This window comes from Acomys minous, assembly GCF_964271855.1.
Source record: "Acomys minous genome assembly, chromosome: 12".
Classification (NCBI taxonomy): Eukaryota; Metazoa; Chordata; class Mammalia; order Rodentia; family Muridae; genus Acomys; species Acomys minous.
Window position 1 is genome coordinate 24,037,323 of NC_140493.1, and position 16,406 is coordinate 24,053,728.

At 49.1% G+C, this 16,406-nt stretch overlaps 1 long non-coding RNA gene across 1 annotated transcript; it reads left to right on the forward strand.

The window, feature by feature from the left end:
• Window positions 1-4,256: 4,256 nt before the first annotated feature.
• Window positions 4,257-11,784, forward strand: LOC311609567. The gene is made up of 5 exons (XR_014783444.1): window positions 4,257-4,438; window positions 4,818-4,906; window positions 9,763-9,893; window positions 10,133-10,198; window positions 11,406-11,784. It is a non-coding gene; the product is annotated as an uncharacterized lncRNA (long non-coding RNA).
• The last annotated feature ends 4,622 nt before the right edge of the window (window positions 11,785-16,406 follow it).

Consider the following 16,406-nt stretch of genomic DNA (forward strand, 5'->3'; position numbering starts at 1 on the left):
ATGAGCAGCCAGGATGCCCAGACCTCCCCTCTTTATGGCTTTCTCCATGAGCTCCGGAAGAGTCGGGGGGAGTTGAGCCAGTGTGCCCTGGGTGACGGGTCCTCTACTGACCACTGCTAGGTTGTACCCTGCATGTGGGCCCGTAGCTGATTTGAATTGTTTCTAGAAGCCTGTTCCTCCCACACGAGCTCCTCCCACATCTGTGGTAATAGAGATTGGCATCCATGAAAGATCTGAGGCGGGCAGATTTAGTATGCAATGGTTTAGCAAGTGTTAAAATGGGTGGTTAATGTCCCCATGGCCTTGGTCCAAGAAAGCATGACCAAAGCCAGATTGTGAGAGGAGACTCCATAGACACGACTGAACTTCAAAGGGCACCTTAAGGAAAAGGAAGCATCAAGGTCTGTCTTTGGTGCTGGGGAAGCTGGACCTCATCTCTATGGAGTAGCTACTATGTGCCTGGGACACAAGGCACCTGAGAAACTCATTTAAAGCAGGTCCTGCACTGCTGTGACACAGAAGCAAGCGGATGCTTTCCACACACAGCCTCACTTGCTTCTGAGGCCTGTCCTCAGTTATTTCTGCAACAGGAAGCAGGTGTGGGGAGGCCTAGGAAATTGCACAGGCTATACTGATAATGCCTGGGACCCAAACCCACAACCAACAACTAACAACTTTCTTTTCCCTCCTTTTTTTTTCTTCTCCCTCTTTTCTTCCTTTTCCCTTTTTCCTCCTTCCTTCCTTTTTGTTCTTGTTCTCTTTTCACCTCCTCCTTTTCTTCTTCTTCTTCTTCTTCTTCTTCTTCTTCTTCTTCTTCTTCTTCTTCTTCTTCTTCTTCTTCTTTTCTCTCTCTCTCTCTCTCTCTCTCTCTCTCTCTCTCTCTCTCTCAAGATAGGGTCTCAGTACCTTGAACTTGTAATCTCTTTGCCTTTATCGCCTGGTGCTGGGATTGTGGGCAGGTACCACCACACCCAGTTTATGAGGTACTGGGAAATCAAACCCATGCATTTGAGGCAAGACCTCTACCAAATGAACTGAAAGCCACTTCATCCCACAAGATAATCACACTGCAGCATCATCAAATGTGTCCAGCACCACAGACAGAGTTCTGTTAGGTGCTACATTACACTGTCCACCATAGCCCTTGTCCTCAGGGCATCATGGTTTGCAGAGAATTGATGGGGAAGCTATCTTTGACCAATGAGCTGTCTTATGGGCAAAGAGTGAAAACAGCAAGACCCATGTGGGGCCATGGAGGAGAATGGGGTGACAGGTGCAGCAGGAATGGGTTCAGATGAGAAGCTTCATAGCAGAGGCTACCTCAAAACAACTTTGGGTCACTGAGATGGACCATAAGGGGCACAACATTCAGGCCATCATGTTGAGTATGTAGCAAGGGGTATTTGGGGAGATGAGTGTGGCTCATAAAGCTTGGAGCAGAGCTCCATGGAGGAGAGGGTCAGCAGATAGTCTGCTCCAGAAGGGGCTGGCTCCCCAAAGCGCCATACCTGGGAGACCCAGCCCCTCCTTCCTAGGAGCTTATGATCTGGTTGAAACATTCAGGGTCCTCAATGACTGGGTAAACAACACAGGAGAAAAGAGAAAACAAAAACCCTGAAGGCATGCTCATCCTTCTGAGTCAGCAGAGATGCAGATGGAAACAATCAGCTCATCAGACTGACCTAAATTAAGTGTAGAAGGTAACATGGCATGGCATTGCTGAGACAAAAGACCTGACAAAACTCAAGGGTTTATGTGGCTCACAGTTCCATGCAGGGGGAGGCAGGGGAGCAGGAGTGGGGCCTCTGGTCACATTTCAGGCGCAGTCAGGAAGCAGGAGTTATGAATGCTCATGCTTGACATCCCTTTTCTTCGGTCTGGGATCTCAGGGCACAGAAAGTGCAGCCCACATTAGGGCATGTCTTCCTACGTCAGCAGCTAATCTCGGTACTCTAGGCCTGTTTCTATGGTGATTCCAAACCCCATCAAGTTGACCAGATCAACCTTTGCAGATGAGAACAAGGGTGCATTTAACCAGAACTGAAGTATCTGCCAACCTATCCAGATATTTTATCTGGAATTTCTATTCAGAAATCCCACTTCTGCATAGTGCGGGGAGAACCCCTCATACATGCAGAGAGAACCCGCCCTAAACACTCCCTGCAGTGCTGACAGAAGACCAGAGAGGTGGTGGGAAAGAATGAACTTCTCCTACGTGCATCACCACAGAGTAAGGTCACCATGGGCCATGACACCAAATGACAACCTGCAGAACGTGTCCCATAAGAGCAGTGGCTCTCAACCTTCCTAATGCTGCAGTTGTTTAATACAGTTCCTCATGCTGTGGTGACCACCAACCATAAAAGTATTTCATTGCTACTTCATAACTCTAAATTTGCTACTGTTAAGAATTGCAATGTAAATATGGGATATGAGAGGAGTCTGGTATAAAACTACTAAAGAGATCAGGATCCACAAGTTTTGCAAGAGGGAATACACCAGGCATATCACCATCCAAAGGCCGACCACGGCTCACGGGGGTGCTCATAAAAGTAAGGAGGGAGGATCCTAGGGACCCACTTTGATGCTCAGTTTAGCTGAGTACTTTCAGAGCCACTCTGGGGTGAGAGGTGGCTGGCAGAGCGCCTTCTAGTGGGAGCAAGGTGGCTTATAGCACAAAGTCCATGAGCTGATGCAAAGCGACAGAGTGATTTCCGTTTTGGCCTAAGTAAACAAACGCGACACATGCTATGGCCCTAGCCCAGTAAAAGATTCCATCTCAAGACATGAGGAAGAGCTTGGCTTAACTAAACAAAACATACAGTTTTTGGTTTTTGTTTTTAACCTAAAGGAGGCCTTGATCTCTAGGTGCCACTTCTGACAGCTCTCTTGGCTCTCCTTGGTAGAACTCACAGTGATAGATAAGCACCGTGTACAGGGACCAACTGTCAAGAGGCATTGATTAGCATAGTAGAAGCTATCTACCGTCTTCATGATTTGTGTCATGTCCATGTACCACAAAGAGAAGCCCCTGAGGATGTCCTGAGCTAGGACAATGGCTGTCTTATGCTACCTTGGCCCATGTTGGTACAGTCTCTTGACCTCCACCTTCCTGGTGATGTCATTTCCTCCTTCCATGCATATTGTCTTGTGACCCCCCCCCCCACCCCCGAATGGGTAGAAAGTCACAGGAAGCCACTGCTTGGGACTAGGCTCCTGCACTGGCCCCATGTTAAATTTGCAGCCACCAGGACAACAGCCATTTGATCTTCTGAGGGGCCAGAAAACCATGAGAAAGTCAAATTTCCCAATAGACACAGGCATGGAGTCCCCCCTGCCTCAGTTTCCCACAGAAGCAATCTGGAGTATCCTGATACTAAGTAGGTATTTCTTTGCGGCTTTGCCTCCCCAACTCTTCCCTCCCCTCCCCCCCCCCCCTTACAAGAAAGGTATCTTGGGAGGAATGCTCTACTTTTGGCTCTGTTTCTTCCCTTCCCACTAAGCTGTCTTGGGTCTGTCAAGCCAACCTGTTCTGCGTACTCATCAGAACACTTGCTCTACTTGATGGAGTGAACTGTGGCTACAGAGTTAATGATAAACGTCTTTAAGCTGTGTGTAGAGGGGTCTGTTTATAATCCTAGCACTTGGGGGCAGGAGGATCAGAAGTTCAAGGGCAGCTCAGGCTCATAAACCCTGTCATGGAAAAAATTTGAAAAAAAGCAAAACAAGAAAGAGATAGAAAAGCAAATATAAAGATCTTTAAGGTTTTAAAATAGAGTGGGTGTAATTTTATCCCTTGACATACAATACACGCTGGAGCTGGGATTCAAAGCAGGTGGCCTAACCTGAAACCTGTGCCTTGCCCACCAAGCTACCTCACGCCACTGAAGTACAAACTGTGGTTTTCTCAGGAATTCAGGTGGGCATGGACGAGGATTCTAGAATGTTTGTCTAGGGTGCAGAGGAGGAAGTTCACATGGAGATTTTTCTTGTTTGTGGTGAGGCCTTAAATTCTTCCAGATAAGGAAGTGCCAGAGAGCCTTCCAAGCTGGTGATGGAGGAGGAGGAGGAGAAGGGAGAGAGGGAGGGAGAGAGGGGGAAGCAGGAAGGGAGGAGGAAGAGGAGAGGAGAAGGAGGGAAGGAGGGGTGAGAGGAGGAGGAGGGAGGGAGGGAGGAAGAGGAGGAGGAAGAGGAAGAAGAGACACTGTAGGTGCATTTGGTGAGATTTGGGTCAGAGCAAGGCCAGGGCACAAGGAATATTTCCCGCAGTAACAGTTGCCAGGTAGTCACAGGGCATCATGGACTATAGTGAAAAAGTCATTAAGGGACAAAAGGGTAAAGGGTAGAAGTCTTAAGAAATAGTCTATAAACAAATGGACAAACCAAGACACAGGCACAGAGAGAAATGGATTGCTGAGGGAGATCCAGAAACACAGAGGTAGGGGACAGGGAGACAGAGACCGGGCATTGACTTTCTAGGGTGACTTCTTGGAGATCTCGCAGCTTTTTCTAACTATTGTGGAGTAGGGGGTGAGGCTCAATAAAGGCTGGGGTTCAGCTGACCCCAGGCTCCTGTACAAAGGAGAGTCAAAGACTTCCCTCTCAGGGGCCCCCAGTTCTGTGACTGAGCAATGACCAATCAGAACGGGTCATGGAGTAGGGCAGAGTAGCCTCCACATTCCCCACAGGTTACTGGTCTTGAACTGAGAAAGAAAGGCTTTCAGGAGAAGTGGAGAAGCCAAAAGGAGAGGTGGTGGGTGTCTATGGGGGTCAGAAATTGCACCCAAGGCTGGCTCTGAGCAGAGCTATGTCTTCAGGAGACATGCTGCCTACTCCTGGCTGACCCCTCCTTCAGCAGCTGTCTGAACACAGTGGTGATGGATCCCCGAGATCCCTGGAGAGTGCGGTGAGTCAGCAGTGCCTGTATTTAATCTAGTACCTTTCCTAAGCCCCTAAACTGCTAGCAGGGTGGAATGACAGGGCTGGCTTCTGAAATCATGGCTTTAAATACCCTCACTAGCCTGCTAATCGCAGAGACTCCCCCTCGCTAAGCTCAGAAACCCCTCCCCTCTAAAGTGTGAAGAGATCTCCTTGTTCTGTGGATCCCCCAGCCCCCACTCATGCACCATACACGTAGTGGTAGCATTGTTAAGGGACTCGAAATCCCCCCTCAGTCAATGTCCACTGAGCCGTCATGCACACCCTGTTATGTCCATACCTGAAAGAGGAATAAAAAAAGCAAAGCCTCCTCTCCAGATTAGCCGCTGACAGAGGCTCAATGGACACAGCCATTGAGACCAGCATCAGAGGACAGTCTCCAAGGTGGCTCAGTTCCAAGAGCCCAAGTTCTGAGACTAGGGCTCTTATGAAGGGTTTACTTAGGAGCTATTTCCAGAAAGTTTCTGCTTGAGAGCTCAGAGGCAGAGCAAAGAAAGACAATAGAACGTATCCCTCAGCAAACTGCCATCCTGCAGCTGGCTTAGACCCCCAGAGGGCCTCTGGGAAGTGGTCAGAACCTGGGCACTTCCAAGCCATCGCCTAAAAGGGCTCTCAGATGGGAGGGGCTCTTGGACACTGCTTCTCTGATGCAGGCAGCTCTGCTCAGCGCCCTCATGGGGACAATGTGGATGCCCTGGTGGCAATGGGGCTCTGTGGAGTGCCCTGGAATACAGAGAGCGAGAGGGTGCAAACCAAAGAGGAACAGCTGCTTGGGAGTTCCTGGGAAAGAGCAGATTTCACCCAGTAATTGCTGTCAGACGGCAACATGACAGGATTTAAACAGGCTAATTGGTTTTATTTTTGATTCTAGAACCAGGCGGCATTTCATTTTTATAAAACAAGAATAGTTCCAGTGTGCAAACAGAGGGTTGCTCCACAGAGAGGAAAGGTTTAAAGAAAATGGCTTCCCTTACAGGTGTAGACAGATAGGAAAACATAAAAAGCCCTGGCCCCCCTTCAGATGACTTCAAGAGCCCCATTACTTGCCAGGTGACCTGGCATGCTTGGAAGCATGGCTGTTCTCTAATCTTGATTTCTTAGAAGGACAGAGAAACTACTTGTAGCTTGATGTGTAAGGGACTGCTCTGGAGGCTGTGGCAAAACTCTTGACAACGACAATTCAAGAGGAAGAGTTTACATGGGCTTACAGTTCCAGGGAACACAGTCCATCAAGACCAGAAGCAGTCAGGGAAGATCCACGTTTGTGGGCAGCCATAATCCAATTGGCCAGAGTCCCAGATAAAGAAGCAGGGAGGGATGAGTACTGGTACCCAGTGTGCTGTCTCCTTTTTATTCAGTCCAAGACCCCGAGACCTATAGGACGGCACCACCCATATTTAGTGTGTGCCTTCACACACTGATTACCCTGACCTAGCTAATCTCTCACAGATACACCCATAGGGTCTTTTTTTTTTTTCTTTCACGGTGATTCTAGATTGGTCAAGTTGTCAAGATTAGCCATCAAACCGGGTGCCATGGGACTTCAGCAAAATACAATGGCTTCCTGGCTTTTTAATATAATATTATTGACAGAGGGGAGAAAGTGAGGGCCCCTCTCATTGGCTGGACCTTTGAAGGGATGAATGAGGGTGTAAAGGGAGAGAGTGGGGAGGCACGCGTGCTTGTACAGACAGACACACATCAACGTGGCATGTACACCAACATAGGTGTCTGTACACATCTGGGCATTTACACACAGAAGCATTGCTAACATCCACCCAAAGTGTGCAAGAAGGGACAGCTCTGTGCCTATGCCACTGACATGGCCACATAGGACCTCGTGCTCAGAAGAGTCATTACCAGGCTTAATTTAATAAGTCTACTATTGTGTGTGTGTGTGAGGTGTACATGTCTCATGGCGCACACACAACGGCACACCTACAGAAGCCAGAGTACCACCTTTGGGAGTAAATTCTCCCCTACAGTGTATTGGAACTCAGGCCGTCAGGCCTGCATGATGAGTGTGTTTTACACACTGAGCCATCTTGCCAGCCCCACTCTCTTCTTCCTCCTCCTCCCGCTTCTCCTTCTTCTAGGGTAGTTAAGTGTACAAGTCAGAATGAGGAATATAGAACATGGGGTCCTATCTTTGACTGACTGTGAGCAACCAGCTGAGACTGTCACTTCCTTTAACCTGCGCATGCTACGTTTAATGCTCCAGCTACAGTTGCCGTTTTACAGTTCTTAGCAATGTTTGAACAAGAGGTCCGAATTTCCACTTAGCAGCCAAGCTCTGAACAGATGCGCCCACCGGCTCAATCTGTTTTGCGCTTTCCTGTCTTGACCAACCAGCCTCAACCCCTCAAATTCAAAGGTTTTCAGAGGAGGGTGCAGCTGGAGATGCTGACTCCGCAGAGCTGAAATAATGCAGGGTGCCAACCTCTAGGTGGCAGCGCGACTCCAAGTAAACCTCAGTGGGCTGCACAGGGGAGGAAACTGGCTGCTCAGCCAGGAGGATGGGATGCCCCAGGGTTCACCCTCTCCACCTCCAAAGCTTGAGAGTTCCCAAAACAACCATCTCTGAGAAAAATCATCTGATTATTCTTCTACCAATGCATTTTTTAATAGTTTTCTTTTAAAAATCTGATTACAAGCACCAAGTAGTGGCACTACACCTTTAGCCCTAGCACTTGGGATGCAGACAGGCCGGTCTCTGTGATTTGGAGGCCAGCCTGGTTTGCACAGTAAGTTGCAGGACAGCCAGAGCTATATAGTGAGACCCTGTCTTGAAACAGACAGACAGACAGACAAACAAATAAATCTGATTACAAACACATCACATTTTATTGTAGAAAACAGAACACATACACACAGAGATGTAAAAACCATCTTAGCTTGATACTTAAAAGTATTTAAAAATTTTTATATATGTGTGTATGAACATGGATTTGTGCATGTGAGTGCTGGTGCCTATGGAGGCCAAAAAGGAGTCAGACCCCTTCGAGCTGGAGTTACAGGCAGTTGCGCGCCACTTGATACAGCTGCTAGGAACTAAATGTGGGTCCCCTGCAAGAGCAGGAGTGCAAGCCATCTCTCCAGAACCATATGTGGCTTTAAGAACGCCTTCAGCTTTTTCTTTCTACCTTTCTTCCCATCACACTGTTGGTTTTTTGATAGGCATCTCCCCAACTGCAGAGTTCAAGTTAGAACCCAGGGGAAGGGCCCAAGTCCCTGAAGTCACTGGTAAATCTCCCCCACTCCTCAAGCACTGGGGGTATGTGGTCTGTTGAGATCTCCCCAGGAAAGCAACTGTAAGATAGACTTCATCTCTATTCGGGCTTGCATGACTGCAAGGACTCACCACCATTCCCTTCCGAGGTCCCCTGCAGGTGGTGGAGGGTTTCCCACACCTACTTCCTTAGAGGCCTGCCTGGCTCCCCAGTGACTTGCTTTTGACTCAGACTCAGCAGGCAGGAAACAAGGAGTGGCCATCGCTCTCAGAAGGCACCTGTAGCCATAGTGTGGGCACCGGCGGGATCCTCGCATCACTCTTGGGAGTGATTAAAAACCATCCTTGCCCTTTGGTGTAATGACAGTGTCAACCTGGCTGGACTGGGGGAGCACCTAGGAGGTATCATTTCTGGAGCATCTGGGAGGCTGTTTCCAGAGGATCGTGTCTTGCCAGTGGGTTGAGTTTTATGGTCTGACGGTGATGACATCCCAGACAGATCGTCACCATCAGCCCTCAGGCTGCAGGAAGGGCCTGGGTAGGGCAGGAAGAGGAGCCTTGGTTTATACGTCCGTGTGGTAGCATGAAGAAGATGTGATTTCCAGAGCAGCAGAGATGACTCAGGTAGTAAACAGGACCTGACTTCAATCCCAGGAGCCACATTAAAAAGCCAGTGATGGTGGCTTACGTTCATCATCTAGCCCCGGGAGGCAGAGACAGGTGGCTCTCTGGGGCTGCTGGCCAGTCAAGCAACCACACATGGGTCATGTTCTGGTTTGCTCTCTATTGCTGTGATAAACACCATAACCAAAGGCAGCTTGGGAAGGAAAGGGTTTATTTGGTTATACATGCCAGATCACAGTCTGCCCCTGAGGGAAGTCGGGACAGGAAAGAACATGGAGGCAGAAACCGAGGCAAAGGCCATGGGAGAGTGCTGCTGACTGGCTGGCTCCCCATGGCTTGCTCAGCCTGCTTTCTTATACAACCCAGGACCACCGGCCCAGGAGTGGCACCTCACACAGTGGGCTGGGCCCTCCCATATGAAGCACTAATCAAGAAAATGCCCTACAGGCTTGCCCACAGGCCAATCTGATGGAGGCATTTTCTCAGCTGAGGTTCCCTCTTCCCAGATGACCCTCGCTGTGTCAAGTTGACAAAAACTAACCCGTAGGGACAAGCCCCAGGTCAATGAGAGACGTTGTTTCAAAAAGAAAAAAAATGTAGCTAGATCCTGAAGGATGATGCCTGAAGTTCTCCTCTGGCCTATACATGTACACATACATGCATATGCATGCACACACTCATATAAACACATATACATGCATATGTACACACATGCATAGGCATTCATGCACAAATGCACACATTCACATAAATACACACACAGGACATGTACACATATACAAATACATGAATATATATATATATATATATATATATATATACACATACATATTACATATGCACATATGCTTAGGGGAGAGGTTCATGCCTCTGAGTGACACCCAGAGGATGAGAAAGAGCATGAAGCACTTTCAGGTCTCTCTGTAACCCCAACATCTGGCCCCTGCCCTGATTTCTTCTTTTCCTTACAGGGCACAGCCCATGGAGCCACAGGCATCTTCCCAGGGTCCTTCGTTAAGATCCTGAAGGACTTCCCCGAGGAAGACGACACCACCAACTGGCTGCGCTGCTACTACTATGAAGACACAGTCAAAACCATCAAGTTGGTGGCCTGCTGGGAGAACAGGCCCCTCTTCCCTGTCCCTCCTCGCCACCCCTGTCATGCCACAATCTCCCAGTCAACACTTCCATGTTGTCTCTCCCTCCCCTCCCCAGCAGCTGCTGTGGCTCCCACTGCCTTCTAGATAAACCACAGTGCTGCAGCAAGAACTGAATTCTGACCCCCAAACATGTCCCACCTCCTCCACCCTGATGCTTCCTCTCTCCTACTGTCACCCTTAGGGACATTGCAGTGGAGGAAGACCTCAACAGCACCCCTCTGTTCAAAGACCTGCTAGCACTCATGAGGTGAGAGGGTGGACCTGCTAGCACTCATGAGGTGAGAGGGTGGGTAGGAGAGCCGGAAGGGAGCCTGGAGAGGAGACTGGGGCAGATGGGGAGGCTCCCACCTGTGACAGCTCCAGTCCCCACAGCCCACATTGCCCGAGAGAGGAGCCGAGCAGGCTGCAGAGGGGCAAGGGCTCGGCTGAGGCCACAGTGTGTGGCTGTAGATCCACTGTTAGAACACGTCTCTCTAGCTGAGAGCACTGAGATCCAGGCCGTGGCTGAACAGTTACTTCACAGAGCCGTGCAGCACTGCCCCATCTCTCATGATGAAGACAGTGCAGCTTGTATGAGACTATGACGTCTGTAGCCACATTCTAGGATGTGCTCAGATTCCCTCAGTGTGTGCACACACGAATAAACATGCACACACACATAAGCACACTCACACACAGTCACATGAAACAATACAGACCCACGACATATAACAAACAAGCACAAACACAGAATACATACACATATACAAACATACAAAATGTAACATACAAATACACACTATATACAACACAAACACAGACACAGAACATGCACTCACAAACAGAAGTAAACACAAATATACATAAATTCCTGTAACAGAAATATACATACAAAACAAGCAGAAACAGATACATACACACCCACACCCACACACACACACCCACACACACACACACACACACACAAATGCCCCTCCAGCCGTGCCCACCGTTCTCAAGGCCTCTCAATGGCTTAGCCCACCTCTCTCTTTGGTAACCACTATCAACCATATTGTCACCCTTTACTCACATATTGTCTCATTATTTTCTGAGGATAACCTTCAAGAAGTGGGATTATGGGATGGAAGTGTGTGCAAGACAATTAGACTGGGCCTGTTGGGTCAAACGGTGCATGGGAACTCCCCTCAGAACTTGTTCCCACCATCCATGTGGAAACCTGGCCTTCCCCCAGAAGCTGTCAGCTGGTTCCCACAGGCCTCCCAGGGCTGCCATGCCTTCCCTTAGGAAACTCCTAAGCCTTCCACTTCAGGCTGGACCATTAGAGGATTACAAAGTCCCCTCTTCCTTCAAGGTCTCAGTTCCCTCATGTGAAGAATGAGCCCAAGGCTGCTTGGATGATGAGGGTCTGTACCCCTCAAATCCAAAGGCCCTGGGCTCTCCAGGAGCTAAGGACTAACCCCAGTGTGTTCCCCCAGGCGTGAGTTCCAGAGAGAGGATATCGCCCTCAATTACCAGGATGCTGATGGGGATCTGGTTCGACTGCTGTCAGACGAGGATGTGGGACTCATGGTGAGGCAGGCTCAAGGCCTCCTCTCCCAGAAGCACCTTTTCACCTGGAAGCTACATGTCACCCAGAAGGATAACTACAGTGTCTACAACACTGTGCCCTGAGTCATTGGCATCCCTGTGGCAAGGATGAGATGCTCAGCAAAAGGTTTTGACTCTCTAAGAACATGAGGACCATCAGGGAGGCTGGGATGAGAGCAAACCTCCTGGGTGTGCCCCCTGGGCTGGGATTCTACTAAATGTTGACGCTTACCTCTGAATGAAATAAACCATTCTGTCCCTGAGGAACAGACTTGGGAAATGGGGTTCTGTGGAGAGAGGATCAGGGAGTAAAATGCTGTTGACTAAAGCCTCTCACATTTCCAGATGATGTTATAGGGAACACCGTGAACTCTTTCCCTGTGAACACACATTTAACAGGACATTCAGGCAGCCACTCAAAGTCTCTAGCTGCACACAACATGGAGAGAAGAGTCACTGCCAGTCAGCAGTTTGAGAACTATTGGGTCTGTGGTATTAACAGCCATTGCTGTCCTGACCCAGACTCAAGGATGCAAATTCCATCCCAGCTACTCTGCTTGGGGTGGGTGTGGCCAAAAAGATACAGTTCCTTCTCCCTGTGGCTCCTGATCTCCCCCATGGGGTAGGAGTAGACTGCCTGAGCTCCCTGCCCTTCCCAGCCCTGGGCTGGCCTGTGGAGATGCAATTCCAGGCCACTGTGGTGAATGGCCTGAGTCCCAGAGGTGCCGTGACAAAGTACCACAAAACGGAGACTTAAAAGACAGAAAGGCACTGCCCTGTGGTTCTGGTTGGCCCAAGTCCAAAACTAAGAAGCCCACAGAACCGTCTCCCCATTAACCTGAGGGAAATAGTCCTCACCTCTCCCCAGCATCATCAGTAGCATTCCTCACTGTCTTCCCATGAGCTCCCTCTTGTGTGCCTTCTCTCTCTGCGTGCACCCATCTCAGTGTCCAACCACCTCTGTGTATTGGGACACCTGTCAGATTGAATTAGGGCCCCTTAGCAAGGGCCCCATTTTTTAACTTGATCACCCCTATAAAGACCAAGTTTCCCACAGCCTTCATGCTCCACACTATAAGTGGGAACTTCAACATGACACTTTAAACTCAAACAAATAATTCAACCTCTCACACTCACTTCATGCTCTTCCCACATAAAAGGCAGGGGCTCTGCCACAGAGGCAGCAGGCCAGGGCTGTGGGGTACAGATTGTTCAATCGAAACTCATGTGCGTGTGAGTGTGCATGTGTGTGTGCGTACAGATGCACTGTGGAATCTGGGACAACCTTGAGTGGCAGTCTGCAGGCACCTCACCCTTCTGGTTTGAGACAGGATCTCTCATTTGGCCTAGGACTTCCTCAGTAGGGCCAGGCTAGCTGCCAGCCAGCTTCCAGAGCGCCATCGGTCTCCCCCTCCCATCTTGCCATGGCCGAGGCTGCACGCATGACCCACCATGCTTGGGTTCTGTGGGAGTTTGAGGCATTAAGCTTAGCTAATCGTGCTTTAGCATCGAGTCTTCTCTGGAAGACTCCATTTCTCCAGCTCCAGAGTCATATTGTGACTCAGTAATGATCCCTTCAGACCACTGGCACACACTCAGTGGTGACATTCTGAACTGGGAGGAACAATCTGAGGGTGTTAATCGTGCCTGGGAACTGCTGTACTAGCCTCTTCTTGGTTTCATGGGAAAAGTATGGCTCAGCTTTAATTTCTCCCTAGTGTGCATGTACCGTATAGCCTCTGTGCAGGGGATTTTGGAGGAAGAGTGAGTGTGCATTTTTTTTTTAAGTATAAAGACAAAGCCTAAAATTCCACAAGTACCTCGAGATCATTCACACAATGGCAGGGTTTGGGGTGTGGGGGTTGCCAATGAACCAGAATTGATTGAGTGATCCAGATTCTACATGTAAAGATGTTTGTAGACAAATGTGCCCACTGGGCTATGGAGAACATCTTGTGACTAATGAGAAGATGACTTCGTCTTTGTAGAAAATGGTGATAAGCGTGAATGAGTGAGCGAACAGAGCTGATGTGGAAGGCCAGGTTAACTGTGACTCATCTGTTGGATGTTCTCTGCATGACAGGGGGAAGGAGGAATGGCTGCTGGGGACAGATAAGAGCCGAGGGGGAGATGATAACAGCACTGAGGTGACAGTGCCCTGATATTTGTATTTGTTAGTTGCTGACTTGAACCAAATGATGACCAGGGCATCTTGGGAAATGCTCTCATTGAAAACGGGCCCTCTTTACTTTGTTATCCTGTGGTGTCTAGTAAGGGGCATTGTTGTCCCATTAGGAGGTAATGCCATTAAACTCTTTATATGTACATATGTATAAGACTCCCTCTTGAAATCTCCCCTTTACTATTTTCTGACCTCCATGGATATTCCAAATGGAACACATTTATCTGAAGACTCAAGGCTAACATCCTTAAATGAGAGCAAATGTGTGACATTTGTATTTCTGGGTCACCTCAGTCAGGATGATTGTTTTCAGCTCCATACATTTACTTTGAATTACACATTTCTTATCATCTGAATAACAGACCATTGTGTAAACATATCACATTTTTATCATCTGTTCCTCAGTTGAGAGACATATATCCAGAAATTGGTTCACTCCTTTGGAGTTGTTGCAAATGAGGTCCCATAGACCATCTGCTAACATTACAGGCTATCATCAGTGCTCTGAATACTCTTAGTGCTCCAGAACTTGACAGCAAGACCCTATTGCAGAAGGCACCACTATATAGACCAGCCTAGCCTCCAACTCATAGAGATCCACCTGCCTCTGTCTTCTGAATGCTGGCACGAAAGGTGTGTGTCACCACAAGCTGGCTTTGTAAATGCTGCATTTCCAAAACAGTTCACATTGTGGTGGCATTAGGAGTTTCCACTTTAGCTTGACTTTCAGCAAGTGCAATCCTGCCCTGGTAGATGGTAGATAGCAGCCCACCAGGGATGGGAACGTGTGTGTGTGTGTGTGTGTGTGTGTGTGTGTGTGTGTGTGTGTGTGTGTGTGTGTCTGAGATGACAGAAATCATTTTCCTCATGGCTGACCCAGAAGAAAGTGATAGACACAGAGAGAGAGACAAACCCACAGCAACCCTGTGGCATGGATTGAAACGGGCAGGATCAGTGTGAACCTGCTGTGAAGATATTCTCTCACTCACTGACTCACTCATTCAGTGCCTCTGTCCACCAGGACACCTAAGAGCAGGGGTTACCAGCAGAGGCTATGAGGATGCCTGACTCTACACTGTGAAGAATCTGGATGTGTTGGAGTGAGTCCAAGGCTGGAGCAAAAACACCGACAAGATGAGACCGAGGCACCTACCTCACGGTGCCTGAAAGATTGTCAGGGACATGTAGAGAGCGATATTACAGAGCTCATTTCGATCATACCTGAGATGACATGAGCCTCTAAATCAGTCATTTTGAAAATCACCATTTGGAAATCATCACCGTCATCACTGCCGTCACCCTCATCCTTGTCACCACCATGACCATCATCACTGCCATCACCATTATCAACAACAATTTCATTGCTATCATCACGTGTAAGCTGATGGCATGGTCACTCACGGTATGGTTAAGAGAAAGACTTTTATTGTAGATGAGAGAGAGAGAGAGAGAGAGAGAGAGAGAGAGAGAGAGACAGACAGACAGAGAGAGACAGAGAGAGACAGAGAGACAGAGACACAGACACAGACACAGAGACAGACGGACGGATGGATGGACAGACGGACGGACATACATACATACAGACAGACCAGAGGCATCTGAAAGAGTCCAGTGCAGGGAGAGGAAGAAGTGGACTGAACATGGTGAGCAGACTGGACCTGGCCAGGGCTATCTGTGAGGGAGAATAGCAGGGGAGAGAGGATGGAGGAAACATGGTGAGAGAAGCAGCAGCAGGACACAGAGTGAGAGCAAGAGTGAAGGGGGCGGGGCATCAGACAGCAGAGTTATAAGGAGAATGAGTAGTTGGGTGGGGGAGGGCCATGAACTGCAGGGAGGTTAGGGTACAGGGAGGAGGTGAGAGGGCATAGGATGATGTAACATGTCCTTGTGATGTTGAAGGAGCCTGGCACCAATGACAGCGACGTGTCCCTTCTGTCAGAGGTCAGGGGAACCACGACTGCCTTTGGCAAATGGGAACCAGTTTCGGGAGCTATGAAAAATGCTGGCTCTTATCATGTGCTAAGCTGTGGCCTAGCAAGCATTAGCCACCTGCCTCTGACCTCCATGCTGAGAACACTCCTCCACCTGGGCACCTGGTGCCTATAGCTAGACTGTAGCCTCTGCCAAGCATAAGGGAAAGTTGAAGGAAAGAGGCTCAGACAGATGTTCTTCCAGCCTGTCCCCTCTAGCCACAGACAATCCTCTCCTCTCCTGACCTGGCCACAGCACAGAAAGAGAGACTTGGTCAAGGTACTGAGAGAACTCGGGGTCAGAAGCTTCTCTCTGGCCACTCCAGCTAGGGATTTCCCTGCCAGGGTGGAAGCTCCAGTATTGCAAGCTATGCATGGACAGCACTGGGCTTCCTGGCAGGAAGTGGGGGGAAGGGAGGGAGAGGAGAGGAAGAGAGAGACAGAGACACAGAGAAGAAAAAAACAAAGCAAAACAGTCAGGCTAGGCTCGGCTTCCTGGCTGCCGTAGATTGAATGTCTTCTTCATGCTGTGTACCTCCGATGTGATGTACAGGAAACTTAGAGCACCAGAAGAAAGCCTTTGGCCTTCCTTCATGGTGCTCTTTCCCCAGGGATGTTCCTGACAGGGGATTCTCACCTCCCCCTGCTAACTCTTCAGCATGCCACTGCAGAGGCTTTGCTCATGGGACAAGTCCATGGAGCCAGTGCTGAGGGACAGCCCAGTCTGCCTCCAGCTG